Source organism: Molossus molossus, unplaced genomic scaffold (genome assembly GCF_014108415.1).
Source record: "Molossus molossus isolate mMolMol1 unplaced genomic scaffold, mMolMol1.p scaffold_m16_p_2, whole genome shotgun sequence".
NCBI classification, from domain to species: domain Eukaryota; kingdom Metazoa; phylum Chordata; class Mammalia; order Chiroptera; family Molossidae; genus Molossus; species Molossus molossus.
Window position 1 is genome coordinate 27455076 of NW_023425355.1, and position 18595 is coordinate 27473670.

Consider the following 18595-nt stretch of genomic DNA (forward strand, 5'->3'; position numbering starts at 1 on the left):
CTGCCAAAGTCCCTCTTCTTCTTCTTCTTCTTTTTTTTTTTTTGTTGTTGTTGTTGTTTGTGTTTGTTCATCCTTACCCGAGAATATTTTTCCATTGATTTTTCAGATAGAGTGGAAGGGAGAGAGGGAGGGATAGAAAGAAAGAAACACCAATGTGAGAGACACACATTGATTGAAGGGATCGAACCTGCAACCCAGGCACATGCCCTTGACCTGGAATCGAACTCATGATCCCTTGATCCACGGGATGGAGCTCTAACCGCTGAGCCTAACCAACCAGGGGAAAGTCCCTTTCCTTTACAGCATCAAAGGTTAAAAAGACTGAGAATCCCCAACTAAAAGAACAGAATGTTTTAAAATCCAGGTCATTTATATGCATAAAACATTTTTTAAAGTCTGTTGAGATCCAAAACATCGTCATTTTTCAATGATAAGCCTCATCACAGCAGAACACCATTATCTTTCCTTAGTCAACAAGCTTTGATAAATCAGCAGCCCCTCTTCTCAAGAGACCCTCTTCTCGTGCCAGGGTCACAGATGGTGGAGATTTCTAAACTGAACTCTAGCTACCATCTAATTCTTTCTTGCAGGCTACTTCACCTAAATATCACCCACACAGTCCCCTTAAAAGAGAAACCATGATGGTTCATGACTAATTCAACCCATGTTCACACACAACTGTGATTTCACGCATTTGGTTTCTTTTTTAATTTTAGGGATCTAGCTATGGCCACAGAAACATTAAACACAATCAACCAACCTGTAGTTGAACTTAAATTGAACTGTATACATGGCAGATACTTTTAAGGTGTTATTTAAGGTCAATAAGGATACTAATTTCTGTCAAATAAAATATTAATAAACACATACATGAGTATATGTATATGAAGGAGTTGATCTATATTAGAGAATATAAAATAAAGATAAAATATTAACATACTGGAAGCCCTCTTTCCCTCCTAAACTGCCTGCTTAACCATTATTACTTTACACTTTACATCAAATCCCTAGAACAGATTAGTACATGCATTGTTGACATCTGGTCTACAGCTAGAAGCAGTGTCCTAACATTTAAAAAAATTAAAATATTAAAAATACTAAAGTATTAAAACTGCTAAAATTTTAAATTACATGTGCATATATTTTTTTATCTTCAATTCTGACATAGCATATAAAAGTACCTTAAAAAGTTCTAAGGGGGGAGGAGGTAGGAATTTTCATAATTCAGTTAATATAACTTACAATTAAGTAAGGCACTCAAAATGTCTAGATGGGCATTCCTAGCCCCATATATGTAAATGTTTGACCTTGGCATTATTATTAATTCTAAATAGAACTGCACATTTTATTTTCTCCAGTAGATCTCAGGAATCCCAGCCATAAAAGCAAAATAGTTGGGCTTTTCTAGGGTTATGTTTTTATCAGATATTTGCAATGAAAATATGGGTTATTGAGGATATCGACAAGAGTAATCAGCATATCAATGAAGATGTCCTTTTATTTTATAAAAATGAATTATCTCTCTCACTACAGAGTAAGCTGTATAAGAGAAGGGACTTTGTTTTATTCATCTCTGTACTTTCAGTGCCAAGAGCACTGTCTGCCACATAATGTGCACACAATAAATATTTGTTGAATGAATGAGCCAATATAAAAAATACCATATATCACATTCAGCCACACCCAAGAGTTTATAACCCAGAACTTCTCCACTATTGATATCACTAATTCAAAGACTTCATTCCAATTACAATCCCCTATCCTTCTAGACTGTTCACAGTGGTTCTCAGAGCACACAGGGGAGGGTTTGTCTTTCCACAGACCCTTCCACATTTGCCCTGTCAACTCCTTCTTGTCTTCATTTCCTTTCCTAGACAGTTTCTATTATTTCAACTGCACTCTTGTCAATATCCTCAATAACCCATATTTTCATTGCAAATATCTGATAAGAAACATAACCCTAGAAGAGCCCACCTATTGTGCTTTTATGACTGGGACTCCTGAGATATACTGGAGAAAATAAAAATCACAATCTGGTGATTCTTAGTCACTAACCTCACCTCAACACTGCCTGATACTCCCAGTATGCTTCCCTGGTCCTAATTTGCTTTCCTGATCACCATGATAACTATTTTAAACCTTCCTTAAGAAGCTCAAATCTCCAACCCAAACCTTGCCCCACCCCAACTACTACTCTAAGAGGATTATCTTTCCTCTTACATCACAGAGAAATAAAAATGCTCTCAGGTAAGTTCCTGCTGTCAAATCTATAAACCTATTTTCATCTATATCTAATCACTTTTTGTTATTCTCAATACTAATGTCCTTCTTTTTGTTTAAGGGTAATCCCTCCACCTCATTCTGGATCCTTTCCCATCTGACATACGGACTCTGTCCTGTAAGGACTTTGCTCTATCAATCATCCTTTCCTTGCCATCAGCTTCTAAAGACATCTAAGTAAGTCCCTTCTAAACTTAAAAAAACAAAACAAAACAAAAAAAACTTCCCTGGATCTCAACCCTTCCCTTACTACTATCCTCTCTTCAGAGCCAAATTTCACTAAGGAATGGTCCATGTTCACTGACTCCAATTCCTCATATCCCAATCATTTCTCAACCCACCAAAGTCTAAAATTCTATGCCTCCACCCCCCTGAAACTGCTCTAGAGCCATTCCATTTTGAAAAACGTATCCTACTGATGTTCAAGTCAATGCACAAATATATATCATAAGCACGCTCACTGTTTGAACCAGCAAAGAAAAAAAATACAACAATTTAAACATCTACCAATAGAAAACTGATTAAATTATGGTACATACATATAATGGAACACTATCTCACTGTTAAAAATAAAGAGGTAGTTCTATATATACTGACATTGAAAGTTTGTCATAAATATTAAGGAAGCAATACACTGCAAAACATATATTACGATTCCATTTGTATTTTTTAATATGTATGTGAAGACTGAATAGAAGGAAGGAAAGAAGGAAATATTTATATAGCATGAAAAAAGTCTGTAAAGACATAACAAATTTAATATTGTTACCTCTGGGGAATGGAATATGGTGAGGAGAACAGAAGACTTATATGTTATCTTTTATTGGATTAAATAATAAAAATATAGTCAGTCTCTAAGCACACCAACATTTCCAAAGTAGGTAAGAAAGAAGTTTAGTCTGGCTGGTGTGACTCAGTGGTTGAGCATCGACCCATGCACCAAGTGGTCGCCAGTTTGATTCCCAGTCAGGGCACATGCCCAGGTTGTAGGCCCAATGCCCAGAGGGGAGATGCAAGAGGCGGCCAATTGATGGTCTCTCTCATCGATGTTTCTATCTCTCTCTTCCTTCCTCTCTCTCTAAAACAATAAAGAAAAATTAATTTAGAAAGAAGTTCAAAGGAGATCAAAAGGGAATGGCCTGAGAGGATGAAATCTATTTTAGTGTTCCAGAGCTAAGGGAGGAGAAAGAAAAGAGTGATTAATGATTTCAAACATGGAAAGAGAGATGTACTAAAAACAAAGAAAGAAGTATCCAATAGACAAAGAGCATGAGCAGATAATTCTTTTTTTTCTTTTTTTTTTTTTACCTTCACCTGAGGACATTTTTCCATTTTTTTGTTCAAATAGAGTGGGAAGGAGAGAGAGAGAGAAACATCGACGTGAAAGGGACACATCAAGTGGCTGCCTCCCGCATGACCCAACCAGGGTCTGGGACAAACTGCAACCGAGGTACATGCCCTTAGCGGAAACCGAACCCAGGTCTCTCTGGACCACAGGCCAATGCTCCAACCGCTGAGCCAAGCCAGCCAGGGCTGAGTAGATAATTCTTAAAGAAGGAAGATCAAATGACCATTAGATGCAAAAAAGTAAAAGTTTCACTCCTAGTACTAATAGAATTTTTATATTTGCCTATCAATTCAGCAAATTTTTAAAAAGACAGTATTCAATTTTAAAGAGGGAAGATGTAGGAGGTACTCTCATACTTTGTTTCCAAATGTAAATTGTTGACATTGAGCCCAAGTTTCCATCAGTAGAGGAGTGGATAAAAAAGCTGTGGTACATTTACACAATGAAATACTACATGGCTATAAAAAAAAGAAGGAATTCTTCCCTTTTACAACAGCATGGATGGACCTGGAGATTATTATGCTAAGTGAAATAAGCCAGACAAAGACAAATACCATATAATCTCACTTATATGTGGAATCTAATGAACAAAATAAACTGGTGAACAAAACAGGTCCAGAGGCATAGAACCATCAAACAGACTAACAGATCTCAGAGGGAAGGGGAGAGCAGGAAGAAATTAACCAAAGAACTTATGTGCATATATGCATAGCCTATGGACACAGGGGGCTGGGTGGAGGTGGGCAAAGGAGGGTGGAAATGGGGGATATTTGTATTAGTATCAACAATAAATTAATAAATAAAATATAAATTGGTAAAACCTGTTAGAGAAAGTAATGTAACAATCTAATTTCTAAAAAAGCTGAACTTCAGAGAACTATCACAGTTGTGATTAAATTATTGATTATGTGATACATTGTTTAACATATATCTCCCCTGCTGAAATAAGTTCCATTAAAAAGGGCCATTGTCTATCGTCTTCTCCACTATCACAAGCACCTAGCCTAGAAACTGGCACAGTGTAGGGACCTCAGTAAATCAATTCATGTTTTCTTATAAATTGAAAGCAATAATTTAAAGACACTGATACATATTAAAGCTATTCTGATGCCTGAATTGATAGAGCTACAAACAAGAAACAGTGTAGGTGCCACGGAAATTTCCCATGTCTTAAGAATTACTAGAGTTCAAGGTAGATTTAGATAGTTACAGATATGAAAGCCACAGTGGCCCATCATTTCAACTATTCTGCCAGCAGTGTCCAATCTTGTGCCTTCTTATATTTCTGTCACAGCCACCCAGAAATATTCCCCAAACTAAACTGTCCACACTCTGTTTCTATACCTGGTTTGCTGAGGGCTGGACAGAATGGATACAGGTTCAGTGACCTGGGGTAGACACATTCAAGTTATCCAAACCTTTCTTGGCTCACTGTGATGTGGCAATCTGGATGATATACCTCTAAAGGGCTCCTTTTTCCATCCCTGTCAAATGCCTTTCCAACCTCTCAGCACTCTCATCAGATGGGACCTCTCTCAAAATTCTTTCCCCCCACAGCTCCTTCCTTCTTCATAGCCTCACCAATGCCTCTTTCCCTCCAGTCTCAATGGAAGAGCCACCTCCCTTTCTCTAAGGCCAGTCTTTCCACCTCTTTCACTCTGGAGCCCCCATCCTCTTGCTTTCTCAACAATCTTGCATCATCAAACTCTCTGCCATCTACACATAAATAGGCTCACTCTCCTATATATAAAACAAAACAAAATTAATTAACATTTTATTGACCATCTATAAGAAATACTCTTTCCTTCCCATCATACCCAAGCCCTTTCAAAGTGTATACTATACTCCTTATCAGTTCTCCGTGCTTACTCCCCAACTCTCTACAATCTGCCTTTCTCTCCTCCTGCTGCACTGATGTCGTCACTGATCTCCTAATTGCCAAATCTAATTAACATGTTTTTAAATGTTTTATAGTGTGTTTTATCTGATTATAAGAGAGATACACATCATGAACAAAGTTATGACATATGACAGACTAGAGATTAAAAAATGTTGCACTATATAACAGGCAGTGGGTAAATATCCCTAATAAATATAGTGTTCTTGCAAACAAATTAAACATATAAGCCAAAAGAAAAAAGTGCAAAAGATATTAAGGAGCAAGTCTCAGGAAAAATACAAATAGCTGATATATATGAAAAGATACTCAGCTTCGCCAGTGATCAGAGAAATACAAGATAAATCAGTTAGATACTACTTTTCACCTTTCAGACTTGCAAAAATTAAAAAGAATGTCCATCCTCAGCAAGGGTATAAGAAAAGGCACTCTCAATGGTGACAGTATAAACCTTCTTAGATGTCACTTTGGCAGTGTCTGTTCACATTTTTAAAATATATATCCTTTGACATAACAATTCTCCTAATAGAAAGTTATCCCACATAAATATTTGTTTGTGTATATCTTATATCTATATATATCCTTGAGCACTGTGCAAAGATATTTATTTCAGCCTTGTGGTGGCTCAGACTAGAGTGATAGACAAATGAGATGGATACATTTTTGCAGAATATCTGACACACTTAGAAGTTCAGGTCAATGGGACTTGATGAATTGGATTTTGGGAGGTTGTGAGAATGACAGGAATCAAAGGTCACCCTAGGTTCTTAGTTTGGCAAGTGAATGGATGTTGGTGCCATTTTACTGAGATAGTGGACATTGAGGGAAGAGGCTAGGGATGTGAGAGGAATCAAAAGTCTTGTTTTGGCCATGTTACATTTGAGATGTCTATTTGACATCCAAGTAGAAATGTCAAATAGGTCATTGGATATATGAGGCTGTGACTTAGAAGGCTTGGGTAGAAGACATAAATTTTCAAGTGACAAGTGCATATAGACATGGTACATAAAGCCACATGACTGGATGAGCACTTCTAGGAAGATTTTGGATGTCAAAAAGTCCTGTGTCACTCCAATGTTCAGAGGTGGGGGAGATAAATTTAGTAGAATAGGGGGCTAAGCAGAAGTTTTCTGTACAAACTTGAGTTTCAAAGAAGTTTCACACATCAAACAGTGAAGAAACAGATATTTACCACCATATCAAGGGCCCCTTTCTTTCTAAGTCTGTCTTTCAAGGAATTCTGGCCCTTTTTTCTTTCTGAATATTTCAAAGCACATTTAAATAGAATAGTACTTTTTTCTTTTGTGTTATGTGTGGTTTACTCACAGTATAATTCTCCTAACATTAAACTAGTCAAGTACTGCCCTGGATGGCGAGACTCAGTTGGTTGGAGAGTGGTCCCATGCATCAGAAGTTTGTGGGTTCGATTCCTAGTCAGGGCACATGCCTAAGATGCAGGTTTGATCCCTAGTCAGGGTGGATAGAGGTGGCAACAGATCCCTCCCCTTCCCTCTTCACCCTTCCATCTTCTCACTTCTCCTCTCCTTCTCTTTTCTTTTCTCTTCTCTTCTCTCTCACCCTCTTTCTCTCTCTCTCCCCACCCACTTCCTCCCTGTCTAAAAAGCAATTAAAAATAAAAACTAGACAAGTACTATACAAGTAGCACTCAGCAATGGCTTTTTCATAAAGTTCATAATCCAATAACTATCTCAAGCTTAAAAAGCTAAGGGTGACTTGAGACAAGAAGCTTAATTTGTGGCATCTTTTATTCTTTTGGGCTGTTCACTTCCCTATTGCACAGTAATTTTCTCCAGCTTCTTACTGCCTAAATGCCTAAAACATCTCAAGGCATCTGACTATCCACATCCCGTCCTCTCAGTGCAGCCTCCCTTCCTACCCACCAGAAGCACACTATCTTTACATTTCCACTTTAAACTTCAGAAGTTTCCATTCTGAGACTCATGCCTTAAAAAGAGAGAGAGGAAGTACTCCCAACTAGGTCAAAGTTGTTATCAGGAATGCAATGTCAAAGCAAAACTCAGCAGAAGGAAAACAGTAAGAACTGGGTCCAGGGCAACCTTACAGCTGTTGGGTGATAGGTAGAGGTCACTTAGTTTCAGTTCCAGGAGTCCACAAAAAAGTGCCAGTTCCTAGAACAGTAATGTCATTCATTCATTCATTTATTCATTTAACAAATATTAGTAAGCACCTATGTGCCAGTCCTTCTTATGGATTCTGGGGTTCACTGGTGAATAAAACAAACAGAAAATCCTACCCACAAGGAACTTACATTATCGAGGGACAGACAATAAAAAAGAAAAAATGGATAAATACACACTATGATACATTAGAGTAATAAGGAAGGGGCACATAGAATGTTCAAGGAAGGATTGCAAGTTTAAACAGGATGGTTAGGGAAGGCCTCATTAAGGGGACATTTAAGTACAAATTCCTAGCTGTCAGATTTCAAGGGGCCCAGAAAGGTGTCTTTTGTACTTTAATCCCACCATCACCAGACCTCAGACCCTTGTAGGCACGGTATCCCCAGTTCTTAGCAAAAATATTTGTTAATTTCTCATGCTTAAGACAAAGGGAGCTCCAAGATCCAGACCTCGCCCTTAAAGAGATCACAACCTTTCAGGTAAAAAAAAAAAAAAAACTAAGAGAGGTGTTAAGGGCTTTGCTGAGGTGTGAAAAAAGTGGTTTAGAACACAGGAAAAATGGTGTTTCTGCTTGCAGTGGTTCTCAACCTTCCTAATGCCGTGATTCTTTAATACAATTTCTCATGTTGTATGTGGGCGTATCTGCATATGGATGGACCCACCTGGAGATGGATAGAGGAGCCATGTCTGGGTTCCTAAGACCATCAGAAATATGTGTTTTTCAATGGTCTTAGGCAACCTCTGTGAAAGGGTCATTGGACCTTCAAAGGGGCCGCAACCCACAGGGGAAGGAATTGTGTTATTCAGAAAGGCTGTCCCAAAAGTTATTTTAGAGCTAAATCTTGAGAGATGAATAGGAATTAATGGCAGGAGAAGTATGGGTGGCCATTTATCTTTTCAGAAAAAGAAAAAAGAGAAGTTTGAGCAAAGGCCCAGAGATGAGATGAGGTCAGGGAGGACATTTTCTCCGAGACTCTTCCTGCCTAAGGTACTCCATCCATCCCACCACAAAACAAGCAAACACGCCCCCCTCAGGCTCTCTGGCCCCGGTATTGGGGAATCCTTTTCATATACCACATCCTCATTTCTCCCCTAGCCAGCAGGAAAGGAAGAAGTTAAGTCAGGAACACATCCCTAGAGTCCAGAGTTACCCATTCTTAACTTCAGGACAATTACTATTAAGCTAAGGGCCCAGATGTTACATTCAGCTGGGTACACTCAGAGGTGTGTACATACAGTGGCAACATGGTGATCGAACCTTTATTGGAAGTGAAATGGTGACATGGGTAAAAAACTAGTGAGGTAAGTAACCCAAAGTCTCCACAGTGCATCCAGGGTGGAGTCAAGGACCTAAACTTATGTTTGCTTCAGCTTGGAAGGGGAATTTTTAATCACTTAGTCCTCACTTGTGAGCTATTTTGTGTTCTTAATATCTAAGACAGCAGAGGTGGTGTGACGGGATAGGAATACAGCTGTGCAGTCAGATGACCCAGCTCTGCCTCTCATCTGATGAGTGATTTGGGGCAAGGCACTTAACCTTTGAGTCTCCTTTTCATCACAATACAGTTATAATTGTATTGTCTACTGCATAGAGTTATGAGGATTATATGAGATAACTATATCAAGAACTTATCACAGCACCTGGTTCAGTGGATTCTAACAACCATTATAAGTAGCAGCCTTTAAGGGGAAAAGCTCAGAGAGTACCATCCGGAATGCTACATACACTCACAGACTAATTATTCCTCAGCAGGCTCTGACCTAGAGTGTCTCCTGAAACTGTGTTACCAGAAATGTTCACCCCCTTCCAGGAAAAATTTCACAAGCCAAGTTGGTGGTCTTTTTCTACTAGAATTTCCAGCAGGTGCTAAAAAAAAAAAAAAAAAAAAAAAAAATCAACTACAACAAAAAACTCAGGGCCTCAACTCTGCATCAGACATTGTTCTTTCCACAACCCAGTGGGTAAACACATTAGGTCATTAATGCCTTAATATTAATGAATTTATGAGGGGTGGAGGTGGGAACCTGAAAGAGCAGAAAAGAAGCCAGTTAAAAATAGGAGATCTAGGGTGCACTAAAGACTAATTTCTGCCACAAATGTTCAAAGTCTAGGGGCAACTCTGCCAAAAGCTGTATTCTGGAATGCTAGGTCCTCGGGTTCTGAAGAAGTAGGGTACTGGGAAGAAAAGGTTAATGAGAAACAGATCACTTGTTCAAGCCACCAGCATTTTATTCAAATGATTTCACCATCAAAAACCAACCATTTCATTCTACATTAAGGGCTGGAGGCTTTCATGTACCCCTTTACAAACCATCACAGAAGACAGAAGTGTTCTGTGCCCTTTCTGTGAGCTATGAGGACCCTCCTTCAGGAGCAAATTCCCGAACCCTGCTTGAAAGGTGGTAAGTAAAAGCAGTTCGAAACTCCAGAGCGCACGGCCAGATCCCCAGCCGCAAGTGCTGAGGGAGTCCACCAAGGTAGGGCTGGGGTCAACTGGCCTGCATGCAGCCTTTACCTGTGGCGGGCCAGCAGGGGCCAGGGAAGCCGATTCCGTCCGACGTCCGGAAGAAGCGGAGCGGAGCGGAGCGGAGGAGCGGAGACCACGCGCGACGGCGGGGCGCGGCGAAAGGAACCGGTGAAAAGGTGACTCGACGCCTCCTAGGACACAGTTCCCGCTAGGAACTCGGCCCCACCCCCGCTCCAGGGCCGACTCTTGGGACGTGCCCCAGCTCCCGCAGGCGGGAAAAGTCGGCCACTCCGGCCACTACGCGCGAGGCGAGTCAGAGGACACAGAGGGGCACAGCCCGAGTTAGCGACTGTTGGGCTAAGGAAGGGGCCCGGGAGAAAGCCAACTGGTGGGGAGGGACCGCCCCAAACAGACGGGAGTGAAGACTTGGGGCTTGCAGTCTGGAGAGGCAGGTAGGGGAAAGGGGACAAGAAAGGCTGGGAGAGCGAAGAGTGTAGGGTAAGGAAAAGGTCCCTGAGATGGGGGTGGGGGCGCAGTGAAGAGGGGCTGGGGGCCCAGGAGGGGCCCCAGACCGGGGCCATAGGGGCGGCCTCTGGCCGCAGACCTACCTGTCACCTGCAACAGGTGCCACGAGAGGGCGAGACGTTCCAGTGTCGGATTCAAGGCAGGGTCTACAGCTCCGAGAAAACTGCAACCTGGCTCAGGCGGCCGGCCCTTCTCACCCTCCAGGGAGGCGGAAAAAGCTGCAACTTTCCCTGGAGCGGGGAGGAGCTGGACTCTTAAAGGGGCCGCACAGCGTTCAGGGCTCTTTAGTAGGGGACCGTGCCACTCCGAGGGGAGCTCTGGGAGCCAGAGCCTTAAATCACTAGAAGGATGACCTCTCGGGTTAGGAAAGGGAGCTTGAGAACTAAGGATAGGGATCTAAGACTAGATCATAACCTGCTTTCACTTCCATCTGTAGTCACCCTCTCAGATGTTAAATTACCTGCCTCTGTCGCTCAACTGAGCCAAAAGTTGTCAAACTGTCCTGTACTTTTAGGAAGATGAAGACTCTAGACCATATAATTTGCGGAGATAAAATATGATACCATTCTGAACCTTTGACTTTCTGTCTTTCATGGCAAAGAAAAATGTGTAAAATAGAAACGTTTTGGGAAAATGACATAAGACTAAATTTACACACAGACACAACTGATAAAACATTCAACTCACTATTTATCAAAGAAGAGCAAATTACAATAATAATGAGATTCTTTGGCAAAGGTATTTTTGTTTGTTTTTATAACACTTAATGATGACAAAGTGGCCACTGGACAAGCTGTCTCATAATTGCTGGTGGGAATGTATGTTGTTTAAAAACCCTGTTAGAAAGCATGTGAACAATATATATCAATATACATTAAAATCTTCATACCTACCCATTAATTGTAGATTCCTCTCCCCTTCTCCTCCTCCCTTCCACTCTTTCCCTCCCTTCTTCTCATCACCCATTAGTCAAGCCCAAGTCCCTCTCAAATGTCATCAGCAATTAAACATACTCAAGTCTCTAGCATCTTTAAAAAAAAAGTCCTCCCTACACAGTAGATACCTTCCCAGCTCCTCTTTATGGGCAAATTTATTGAAAATGTACTTTACAGGTTCATTTGAAATCTACATTACCTTTCTGTCACTCAGCAATTTGGCTCCCTTCCCAATCACTCCACTGAAACTGTGCTCAACAAATATCTGGGAACAGCCTAAGTGCTCATCAGTAGATGAGTTGAAAAAAAATGGTACATTTACACAATGGAATACTATGCAGCTGTAAAAAAAAAAAAAAAAAAAAAAGGCTCTCTTACCCTTTGAGACAGTGTGGAGGAACCTAGAGATTATTATGTTAAGAAAAATAAGCCAGTCAGAGAAAGATAAATATCACCTGATTTCACTTATATGTAGAATCTAATGAATAAAATAAACTCATGAATAAAATAGAACCGGAGGCATGGAAACATGGAACAGACTGATGAATCTCAGAGGAAAGGGGGGTGTGGGGGGTGGGAAGAGATTAGCAAAAAAATTTATATGCATATATGCATTGCCCATGGACACACACAATAGGTGATGAAGGCCTGGGGTAGGGCGGAAATAAGGTGAAGGGGTCAATGGGGGAAAAAGTGGGGAGGACATCTCTAATACTCTCAACAATAAAGATTTTAAAAAAAGATACCCAACCATGCCAATAAACAAACAAATAAATAAGTAAATAAAGCACTTTCAGTCCTTATCTGGCTTGACCTCTCCCCTACATTTAATGCTGTTATCCATTTCTCTCTCCTTGAAAGTCTTCCTGTGGCATTTATGACACCGTACTCTTCTGCTTTCCTCCTACTCTTTTGCCCTCTCCTCAGTCTCCTTTGTAGATTCCACTCTACTATCTAACCTCTAAAATTGATAGTCTCAAGGTGAGGTTACATATACTCTCTCCTTAATGATCTCTTTCACTCATTTGGCTTTAATTACCATTTATATGGCCACAACTGTAATTTTATATCTCTATCTAGACCTTGCCACTGAGCTCTGCTTTCTTGACATCTCCACTTGGATGCCTTACAGGCACTTCAAACTCAACACATCCAAAGAGGAACCCACCATATTTTCTCTTAAATTTTCTCTTCCTCCAGTATTTCTTATCTCAATATAAAACACCAAGGCAGAATCTTGGCCCCTACCATAGCCCCTGACACATAGTAGGCCTCACTAATAGTTATATAATGAATGAACGTATATTTCACAGAATTTTTGTGAAATAATGTTAATCACAGTATTTCTTGGAGTAACCAAATACTAGGGGGCAAATCACATGGTTCAATGGTTAAGTAAATTACTGTAGTTGTACAATGGAATATTATATAGCCAATAAAACTGACACAGTAGTCTCTCCTTATCCATGAGAGATACATTCCAAGACCCCCGGGAAATGCCTGAAACCACAAATAGTACTGAACTCTATATATACTATTTTCCTTTATACATACATACCTTTTCATTTAAAGTAAGCATTTTACTGCTTCTCTTTTGTATATTTGAATTGCCAGCATTACTACTTTTGCACTTTGAGGCCATTAAGTATAATAAGGATTACTTGAACACAAGCACTGCAATACCATGACAGTTGAACTGATAACCTAGACAGCCAGATATTAATAATGGGCAGGTAGTGTATACAGTGTAGATACACTAGACAAGGGATCATTCACATCCTGGGTGGGATGGAGCAGGACAGCATGAGATTTCATCACACTACTCAGACTGGCACACAATTAAAACTTATGAATTGTTTATTTCTGGAATTTTTCATTTAATAGTTTCAGACTGTGGTTGACTGCAGATAACTGAAACCATAGAAAACAAAATGGCAGATAGTGGAGACCAGAGTATTTACATAGTTCATAATGACAGGAAAATGCTTATGTCTAATATTAATTGGAAGTAGCATACAACATTTAATGTAAAATGTGATCACCACAATTAATAGAAATGCATGAAAAAAGGCTAGAAAGAAATATGCAAAATATTAATGGTGGCTGTCTCTAGGTGGTGGAACTAAATGAATTTTCATATTCCTCCTACTTTTCTGTATTTTTCCACTTTCTTATAATGAGCATGTATAGCCTTGATGATATAAAACATATTTTTTTAAACTCTTTAATAGAGAAATAATAAATAATTTTAATTTTAGGGGACAAAACAGCAAAATTCAGCTCCCAGGGTCTATCAAGTGTTTTATTCCATACTTGAATCCTTCAATACCCTGCCCACACCCTGAAGTGCAAAGAAGCCACTTCAAAAAGGAAATCATTTTGTTCTCCCTAGCTTTGCCAGGTCCATCCTCAGGGCCTCTCTGTTCAGCCTTGGGCTTTGAATGTTTTCACCTTCTTAACCTGGCCTATATGAACTCAGACTAAGCATTTCTCTGCTCCTTCTATGTAGGTGGTGCTTAGCAGGAGCTGGAAATACCCTCAGCCAGAAAGGACTGCAGGAAACATTTAGTTCAATCTTCTTATTCCACAGAAAAATTTCCAGATATTATTTCACGTTTTTACTTCTTTATACATGTGCAGTTTCTCATTCTCCAAAGGCCACTTCATTAATGAGGATGTGTGAGGCTCTGACTCCTTTACTCCAAGACAGCATCGCTGAACCAGCTGCAAATACATAAAAATAAACATAAATAATGAACAAAAACAAAGTTAGTCAATGGCCTGTTTACAAAGATTTTATGCTTTGCAAACTGCTGTCCATTTCTGTTTGATCCTCTATGTTTGCCACAAGGGTCTGTGCTTATATTTTTATGCCAAATATTGTGAGGGCTTCAATGTGAGCAAACCCAGGCACCATCCTGTGCAATAATGTAAACAGGAACTTATGGATTATTATCCTATGTATAGTATGTAAGCTCCTGTCCCACAGTGAATTTGATTCAATGAGTGGTTTGGTTTTACCACGTTGAGGTAATTCTGCCTAGTGCAAACTGATAAGATGGAGTTTTAATTCAGCCCTAGGTAACAGGATGCCTCAGTATTGAGCAATTGCTCTTTTATTTTTTATTATTATTTTTTTAATCCTCACCCGAGGACATTTTTCCATTTTTTGTTCAGGTAGAGTGGGAGGGAGAGAGAGGACCGGAGAGAGAGAGAGGACCAGAGAGAGAGAGAGAGAAACATCGATGTGAAAGGAACACATCGAGTGGCTGCCACCCGCACGACTGACCAGGCCCGGGGACAAACTGCAACCGAGGTACATGCCCTTAGCGGGAACCGAACCCGGGTCTCTCAGGACCGCAGGCCGATGCTTTAACCGCTGAGCCAAACCGGCCAGGGCGAGCAATTGCTCTTTTAGAATAATATTAAATATTTCAAAAATACATAAATGTATAATGAATAATTAACAACAAGCATATGCCCACTACCAGCTTAAGAAATAAGGCTTTATCACTGCAATCTTTTCTGTAAACACCATCCCAAGGTTTTCACTCTCTCAGATTTGATCTTGATCATTTCCATGTGTGCCTTTATAAATTTACTACATATATGTCTATTCCTAAACAATATACAGTACTTTACAGAAGTAATATAACTCCATCTGTACTTTCTGCAATTTGCTTTTCTCACTCAACGTTATGCTTATAAAACTTATCCCTGTTGATAGGTGTAGCTCATATTCATTTTCACTGCTATACAGCATTCCAGGCATAACAGGATTGTAATTTATATGTATTCTCTTATTGATCAGGTACTTTTAAATTACCAAAATCTTAATTCTGGATGCCAGGACACTCCTCTTCATTTCTTGTTGAGTAATAGTTTACTTTTGAAAAAAAAATGAATGAATACAAATAGAAGTATTCCCAAGTAAGCATATTTAGTGTACTAGTGGTCTATAGTGAGTACAGAGTGTAAACAGTAAATCCAGGCTTTTATTCAGTCAAGATCAGGATTTCTCCACCTTCACACTATTAACATTTTGGAACAGATAATACTTTGCTGTTGGGGGCTATCCTGTGCATTGTAGGATGTTTAGCAGAATCTCTGACATCTACCCACTAGATGCCAATAGTGACAACGAAAAATGTCTCTAGATTTGCCAAATGTCCTCATTTTAGAACCACTAGTCAAGATATACTGAGCACCCATTATGTGCAAAGCACTTTAGCAGGTGCTATAGAGAGAAATGAGATAAATAAACACTGAAATTTCTAAAAAGTTCTTTCATTCAAAGATATGTATTGAGCATATACTTATGTGGAAAGTATACCATGCTAGGCACTGAGATTTTGGTGACTTTTTCCTCATGGTGTTCACTATTTATTGCATGGGTCGGTGGAGACAGAAAACCCATGCAGGGGTAAGAGATGTCTGGCCCACAAAATCAATACCAGCTCACATCACATGCCTCACCAAATTAGCCTGACCAAATATAGCAGGCTAATTTTTAAGTTGATAATTTTGTATGGACCAAGAATTATGCTATAAATATTCAAATGGCCTTTGGCAGACAAAAGGTTCCCCATACCTTTTTTTTTAATACAATGTGTAAAGTGCAGAGCTGGGGAGAGGCACAAGATATGTGGGAGCACCTAGCAAGGCCACTTACACTAGCCTGATGGGAAGTGGTCAGTGAAGGGTCCCTGGAAAAAGTAATCTTAAAATATGAATAGGAATTAGCTAGACCAAAAAGGTATTTCAGGCAGAAGAATAACATAAGCCAGAACAAAAGGCTAGAAACACTAGTCTTATCCAAAGGAAGTACAAGGAAGGTGGTGCTATTGGAGCACAAAGTGTAAGGAAAAATGATCACAGATAAGGCTAAAGAATGGTGTATTAGTGTGCTAGGGTTGCCATAACAAAGTACTACAGAGTGGCTTAAACAACAGAAATGTATTGTCTTATGAAGAAATGTTCAACATCACTAGTCATCAAAGAGATGCAAATTAAAACAACAATGAGGTATCACCTCACACCTGTCAGAATGGCCGCCATCAACAAGTCATCAAAAAACAAGTGTTGGCGAGGGTGTGCAGAAAAGGGGACTCTAGTGCACTGCTGGTGGGAATGCAGACTGGTGCAGCCACTATGGAAAACAATATGGTGTTACCTCAAAAAATTAAAAATTGAACTTCCATTTGACCCAGTGATCCCACTGCTAGGAATATACCCTAAGAAGCCTGAAATACCAATCATAAAGAATATATGTACCCCGATGTTTGTAGCAGCACTATTTACAATAGCTAAGATCTGGAAACAGCCCAAGTGTCCATCAGTAGACGAATGGATAAAAAAGCAGTGGTACATGTACACAATGGAGTACTATGCAGCTGTAAGAAAGAAAGATCTCTTATCCTTTGAGACAACATGGTGGGACCTGGAAAGTGCCATCCTACGCAAAACAAGCCAAACAGCCCTGGCCGGTTTGGCTCAGCGGTTAGACCGTCGGCCTGCGGTCCTGAGAGACCTGGGTTCGGTTCCCGCTAAGGGCATGTACCTCGGTTGCAGTTTGTCCCCGGCCCTGGTCGGTTGTGCGGGTGGCAGCCACTCGATGTGTCCCTTTCACATCGATGTTTCTCTCTCTCTCTGTTCCTCTCTCTCCCCCCAACTCTACCTGAACAAAAAATGGAAAAATGTCCTCCGGTGAGGATAAAAAAAATTTTAAAAAAGCCAAACAGAGAAAGACAAGTGTCATATGATCTCACTTATTTGTGGAATATAATGAACATAACAGTCTGAGTAATGGGGTAGTCCCAGAGACGTGGAAGTGGGGTACAGACTGACAATCCCCAAAAGAAGGGGTGGTGGGGGAGAGATAACCACATAACTTATATGCATGTGTGCATGAACAATGGACATGGACAACAAAGCTTGGGACAGGGTGGGGAGGGGGGAGGGGGGAATCAGTGGGGGGAAAAGGAGAAACATCTGTAACAAAAATAAATTAATTTTAAAAAAAGAAATGTATTGTCTCACAGTTCTGGAGGCTAGAAATCTGAGAGCAAAGTGTCTTCAGGGTTAGCTCTTTTTGAAGGGTATGAGGAAGAATCTTCAAAGTTTTTGGCTCTGCATTATCAACCTCCAAAGAACAGACCAGTCTTGCAAACCAGTTTCCCTCTTCTAGCTTCTAGTTGTCTTTTGGAAATCTTTGTCATTTACTGGATTATAGATGCATCACCCCATTCTCTGTCTTCATCTCCACATGGCATTTTCCCTGTGCATGTGTCTCTGCGTCCAAATTTCCCCTTTTTATAAAAACTGCAGTCACATTGAATTAGGGTCCACCCTAATGGCCTTATCTTAACTAATTGCATCTGCAATGACACATTCTGAGGTACTGGGGTTTAGGACTTCCACATATGAATTTTAGAAAGGTGCATAATTTCACCCAAAGCAGATGGCTAACTATTAGAACTTCAGAGGCCTTGTGAACCATGTTAAAAAATATGGATTTTATTTAGCAACTAAGTACAGCCTTTCTAAGAGCCCTGGAGTTTTCTACTCCATTTTTGGAGACATCATTTAAATCATTCTTTATTTTTTTATGACTAGATAATATTCCACTGTATGAATATGCCACATTTTGCTCATTCATTCATCAGTTGGTGGATATTTGGGTTGTTTGCATATTTTGACTATTATGAATAATGCTGATATAACATTCATGTGTGAGGGACTTTTAGCATATGTTTTCAGATGTCTTGTGTATGTACCTAGAAGTGGACTTGTTGGATCATATAGTAATTCTGATGAATTGCCAGAGTGCTTTCCAAAGTGGCTGCACCATTTTACAGTTTCGTCAACAGTGTATGAGGGTTCCAAAATTTATCCACATTCTCAATAACACTTATTATTGGTTTTTTGATTATAGACATCCCAGTGGGTATGAAGTATCTCATTGTAGTTTTGATTTGCAT

General features: G+C 39.9%; 1 protein-coding gene across 3 annotated transcripts in view; it reads right to left on the reverse strand.

Moving 5' to 3' along the window:
• SYTL4 (synaptotagmin like 4) overlaps positions 1 to 10873 on the reverse strand; it is a 118287-nt gene extending 107414 nt beyond the window's left edge. For 2 of the 3 annotated variants that reach the window (XM_036270647.1, XM_036270645.1), the window contains exon 1: positions 10764 to 10864. The gene's annotated coding sequence lies outside the window, so the exon portion shown is untranslated. Of the gene's footprint in view, positions 1 to 10203; positions 10347 to 10763 lie in introns of all 3 variants that reach the window. The other variant, XM_036270646.1, reaches the window with a different exon arrangement.
• Between the last annotated feature and the right edge of the window lie 7722 nt (positions 10874 to 18595).